General features: G+C 41.6%; 1 long non-coding RNA gene across 2 annotated transcripts; it reads right to left on the reverse strand.

The window, feature by feature from the left end:
- Nucleotides 1–1172: 1172 nt before the first annotated feature.
- Nucleotides 1173–3454, reverse strand: LOC308458458. Of its 2 annotated transcripts, XR_013977434.1 has the most exons (3): nucleotides 2502–3454; nucleotides 1349–1426; nucleotides 1173–1226 (listed from the first exon to the last, which is right to left on the reverse strand). It is a non-coding gene; the product is annotated as an uncharacterized lncRNA (long non-coding RNA). The 2 variants fall into 2 exon arrangements; XR_013977435.1 differs by lacking the exon at nucleotides 2502–3454 and having other exon boundaries at nucleotides 1349–1993.
- Between the last annotated feature and the right edge of the window lie 2355 nt (nucleotides 3455–5809).

The following is a 5809-nucleotide window of genomic DNA, read 5'->3' on the forward strand; positions in this document are numbered from 1 at the left end:
ACCAGCACTTACTTCCTGTGGCATCATCCGCCTCTCCCAATCAGACTCTTCATTATCAAGGCAACACGAACACTGACTATGAGGGAATGGGTTTTTCTTGGCCATCAAGCAATTGCCAGGGAATGTATTAATAGGCCTCCCGTTCAGGTTAATGATAACTGAGGATTAGGATGCTAGCCATGCAGGTTTTTCTTCTGCAATGTCTATGAAACATAGCACATATATCCCCCCCCCAAGGTATTTTTCTTTTTCTTAGATTACAGAACTGCATCATTCATGCACATCAGAGTAGTAAACATTCCCCTTGAAGGACATGAGTGTGAGAGGAATATAAAATAACAAGTTTAATATATTACATTTGGATAAGTAGTAATTCTATTCAAAAATGGGGAGCACCTTGTGAATTCAAATAATAGGGGTTCGGGACAAAACCTAGCTGTCAGGTTTTTAAAAAAAATAAAATAAAAAACCTGAAATTTTTCAGCATATGGCGTGTCTCTGATAAATGACTATTTCTCCCTCAATATTTAATGATAAGGCTAGGGCAAAGCATAGAAAACTAGATGGAACACAAATGGTAGAAAAATCAGAACTGTAATCAAATGGGAATTTGTGTGCAAATACTTTAGTTTTTCATCATTAATCATTTATTATCTAAAGTGACTGGTGCATGTGTGCAAACGCATCAGCTACAAAGTCTCCCAGAATATGTGTTCTGAAATACAATCCTCAGATGAGATCCATGATGGCAATCCAATCCACAATGAAATAAATGATATTTAAGCAAACCTTACACTGTTCAGGATTGCAATTTATAGAATTTACACCCCCAAAATGGTTGGGGGCTTGTTTTTATTATAGTTTTATACAGTGGAATGCAATTCTGTAAATCAATGCTACACAGGATCTGAAGTCAATATTCAGTTAATATGAATTTTAGTAACTAGTGTAATATAGCAGAGTTGGGATTTAAAAATAATAATAATTCGTGTCTTTCAAGAGAACCCAGGAATATAGATAGGCATTAAAAATTCTTCTGATGAAGCTTAGCAATTCAAATTCAGTTCAGTCATGTTAATGCTGGGTTATTGACTTATTAAAGTGATTCTTTTTAAAATATATGGTTTGTTCTTTCTACCAGTTTGATCATCAGTAAACACCCCCTCAGGAAATTGTTTCTGAAAAATTGTATTTGTGGGATTTTCTCAGAAAAGTCAGTTCCATATCTAAAAAAGAAGAAGGAAGAAATTAGAAGAAATATTCAGACTGCTTAAAGCCACATTGAAAAATTCACCTAAAGAGGAGGCAAACATATTGCCTTACATTGGTATCCATTGTTGTTACTCACCTGCTTGCTAAAGATGAGGAAGTCCATGTATTGTTCATTTAACACTGTAATGGACATCTTGTTCAGAGTGTGCATGTTCTGCATTGGAGGGTCAACAAACAAAAGGGGGTGGACACAGCACTAGTAACAGGAGGGGAAGATGAAGCCAAGCCACTACCTTGCTTTCCATACTACCAGGTCTCTCACTACCCTCTTGCCTTGTACTTGGCTGTGAGATAGTTTGATAATTAGCCAAAATGCACTCACTGAACTTTATAACAAAAGCTGCAACAGGAAACCCTGATTTGGATTGTGGCCATGGTATAGCAGTATATTAATAATAATAATGCCATGGTGTATGTATGTGTAAGCCTTTCCCCTGTGCTGTGGCCCCTGTCCAAATCAATATTGTCTGTTTCCTCGGGTTTCCTGTACCTCGGGTTACAGACGCTTCAGGTTACAGACGCTTCAGGTTACAGACTCCGCTAACCCAGAAATAGTACCTAGGGATAAGAACTTTGCTTCAGGATGAGAACAGAAATTGTGCAGTGGCGGCGCTGCAGCAGTGGGAGACCCCATTATCTAAAGTGGTACCTCAGGTTAAAGACAGTTTCAGGTTAAGAACGGACCTCCAGAACAAATTAAGTTCTTAACCCGAGGTACCACTGTAGTCAGAAAATGGAGACTGTAGAGTAGGATGGAGAAAGGGAAGCAAGGATTAGCGGGGTGACATTTGGGCTTCAGTCCTGTCTGCACACACCACCTAAGTTTACTAGTTGCAGAAGAGCTGTAGTAAGGACCAGAGAAAATAAGAGATGATGGAACATGTGGTATTCCCCACTCATTATGAGCTGTCATAAATGTAATTTGTAGTCATTACTGCCAAGTAGAAAAGATTCTCAATCAACAACCAAAGGAACTATTAAACCAATTTGTAATTTCTTTATAGATAGAAAATACAGTCACAACTAAGCTATATACAGTGAAAGTGGTGACTGCATGGAGGGGAACCAGAGTGCCTTGATTTTGGTTGTTATTCTAGAGTAGTATCTGTCCTTGTGTACTGCAGTGGCTGGTGGGTGATGGAAGAATTTATCACATATCCAACTGGAAACCCCTACCTTGGCTGCATTTTACTTTCCAACTGCTTGGCATAGGACTACCAAATACTTACTTCCAAACATTTTCTTGTGCACTCCCTGCAGAATGCTTGACTGCCTAAGAGTTAAAGTAGGCTAGCTGTTTAACAGAAATTCTCAGTAACTATGGTGATGCACAGCAACCTTTAGCCTGTATCATATACAAAATAAATACTGAATAAAAAATAAATGCAAACAGAGCTATCAAAACCGAGGAACTGCAGACATTTTTATACAGGTTGCCATTTTTCATAGGCATGAAGTTAATACATCTTTGTCAATAGCAAATTAGCGGGGAAGAGAAATTGTGGCAATTAAGCCATGCTAATCAAAATTTGTGATCTCCTTTAGTCAACAGACTGGTTCTAAAGCAAACAGCAATCAGATGTGAAAGAGCTTCTTTCATTTTTAGGTAAGCCCTCAAAGGAGGGGGGAAAAGTTAAGCTTTTGAGGCATTATAAAAATGATCTTGTTTACAATACTCAAAACTACAGGCTACAATCTGGAATAGGGAGGAGCGGCTGGGGTCACTAATGTGTGACAGGTCCTGATGGCAAATACTGAAACCAAAGAGTCAGAGGAACAACTTGATATTTACCATATTTTTCGCTCCATAAGACGCACCAGACCATAAGGTGCACCTAGCTTTGGGAGGAGGAAAGCAAGAAAAAATTATTCTGAATCCCAGAGGCCAGAACAGCAAGAGGGATCTGGCTTCTGGGATACCGTGTGGCTGTTCTGGCTTCTGGGATAAACGCACCAAGCCTCTTCAGGGCAGCGGGATGAAGGCTCCCCCTGCCCGAAGAGGCTGCGCACATCTAAGGCAGAAGCCAGGACAGACGTGTCACTGAAGGTGTGCTGCGCAGTTCTCCTTCTCTGTGCAGCACCTCTCCTTCTGTTCCTCCTCCAGCTTCGCAAGACAGGCATCGCTGAAGGGGCGCTGCACAGTTCTCCCTTTCTGTGCAGCACCTCTTCTTTGCAGGAGAGGCGCTGCACAGAGAGGGAGAGATGCGCAGAGAGGGAGAGCTGCACAGCGCCTCTTCAGTGAAGCAGGAGGAGGAACAGAAGGGTCTCCTTCTGTTCCTCCTCTGGCTTCGCTGAACGGGCATTGCGCAGCTCTCCCTCTCTGCACAGCGCCATCCGCTCCATAAGACGCACTCACATTTCCCCTTAACTTTTAGTAGGAAAAAAGTGTGTCTTATGGAGCGAAAAATACGGGACTTGTTTAGGTGCAAAAAGAATTTTTTATTATTAGGGTAGATTCCTCACTGTCTTGCTATTCACATTATACCTCCTTGTCTTTCAGGCATATTCTTTCAGACATATTCTTTCTTGCTGCATAGCCCATGTATCAGCATCATAATAAACTTCCTTATTGAAAGGTTGTTTGGCACTCATAACAACCAATTGACACCTCTTCTGACTACTTAGTGAGGCAGGATATAATATCTTTTATTATCTCTAGTTATTTCGTTGTCTAAAATACATTTGCCATGACTGCTCTTATTTCCATTTAAGATTATGCTAAAGTGGGGCTTAAATGGCTATATCCTAAATGTTTCATGACCTGTCATTCCAGGTCTTGGGTACCTTAGGAAGCACATTCTCCTACATCCATCTCACCTACCGCATGAAATGGTATCCACAGGGACTATTTTGAAGAGGCTGAAACTTGGAGAAGTTCTTTTTCAGTTGCGGTTGTCATATTGTGAGATCTCTTGAGGATATCTGCTAAGTTAGGGGTCAGCAAAGTTTTTCAGCGGGGGGGCTGGTCCACTGTCCCTCAGACCTTGTGGGGGGCCAGACTATATTTTGAAAAAAAATAATGAACGAATTCCTATGCACCACAAATAACCCAGAGATTCATTTTAAATAAAAGCACACATTCTGCTCATGTAAAAACACACTGATTCCCGGACCATCTGTGGGCTGGATTTAGAAGGTGATTGGGCTGGATCCGGCCCTCGGGCCTTAGTTTGCCTACCCATGTGCTAACTGTTTTGCCACTGGATTCTTGAGGCATTCATTAAAGACACACCCATTTCATTTTCAATAGGCTTTATGAGAGTGTGGACTATGCATCTTCACATCTTCTCTGAGGGTTCCCCCAATCCTGCAAATTTGGGGGTGGTGTATGGAATCCATGAGAGAGGGGAGGGTAATTTCTGCTGCATGAACAGAAATCTTTCTGTTCATGCAATGACTCCCTATTGGATTCAACCTCAAGCCAATATTTCTCAAAAGACACACCAGAAAACGACACAAGATATCACAATAATTTTAAAAAAGTGCAATATGCATATACTGTATAACGTACATGTGCTAAAATACATTTCAAAAAAAGGAAAAACTTTCCTCAAACACTCAATATTTCATGGCAGAACAGGTTGGGCAGACACTGATGTTGCATAATCAGGGACCTCCACAGACTCACACACCTTTTTACAGTTTAAAAAAATAATTAGAACAAGCTTCCGATAAATCATGACACAACAACCTAAACTGCAGTGATCCCCTGTAGGTATAGCAGATGCAAAAACTGCAGGCACTGCTCGGTTAACAATATATACACCAGAGCAAACAAATCAAAAGGGACAAGGATCCATGTATGTGGTATGTACCTAAGTGCAGTGTATCTCATTTGTTGCAACCAAGTCCCCAACAGCTACTCTGCTGGGGATGCTAAACAGTTCTTCCTTCCCTCTGTGAAACTGTGCATCTGGAAAAACAGCACATGACTTTGAAAGAGAATGCTTTTCCTCTTCAGATGCTAACATTTATACTATTTTGACAGCAGATACAAAATTAACCATCTACACTGGCTCTCTGACACCACCTTTGCCATTTTTCGACCATTCCACTCGCTCCTATCATTTCAAGTAGCCCTCATTTCTGTTTTGTTAGCACCATGGGAATGAGCCTGGGTGGAACTTGGGTTTGCAAGCACCCCTTTCCTTCTCCCCTGCGATGGCTTTTGATGAGATCAGAACCATTAATTTCCATTTCCAATGAACCACACTTCGACATTTTGCACAGTGTATCGTATGGTTTAGGGTAGGGCCGGTCCTATATATTTTGGCACCTGAAATAAACTACAGAATGGCATCCTCCCCACCAGGGAGGAAGGGGTGAGTGAAGATCTACATCAGGAATGGTGGTGGTGGTGGCGGGGGAGTAAAATCAACCTTACTCAGTGGTGGAAGTGGGAATCAAAGCCCATCATAGGGGGCGACACTCTCTGAATCATGTCAGGCAGGTGCAGAGCCTAGGAGACCACAGAGGGCAGTCCCTTCCATTTCCTGCCTAGGGATGGGAGGAGACAAGCAGTGCCTCCTATTCACCA

The sequence above is a fragment of the Podarcis pityusensis genome (assembly GCF_964106645.2).
Source record: "Podarcis pityusensis genome assembly, chromosome: 11".
NCBI lineage: Eukaryota > Metazoa > Chordata > Lepidosauria > Squamata > Lacertidae > Podarcis > Podarcis pityusensis.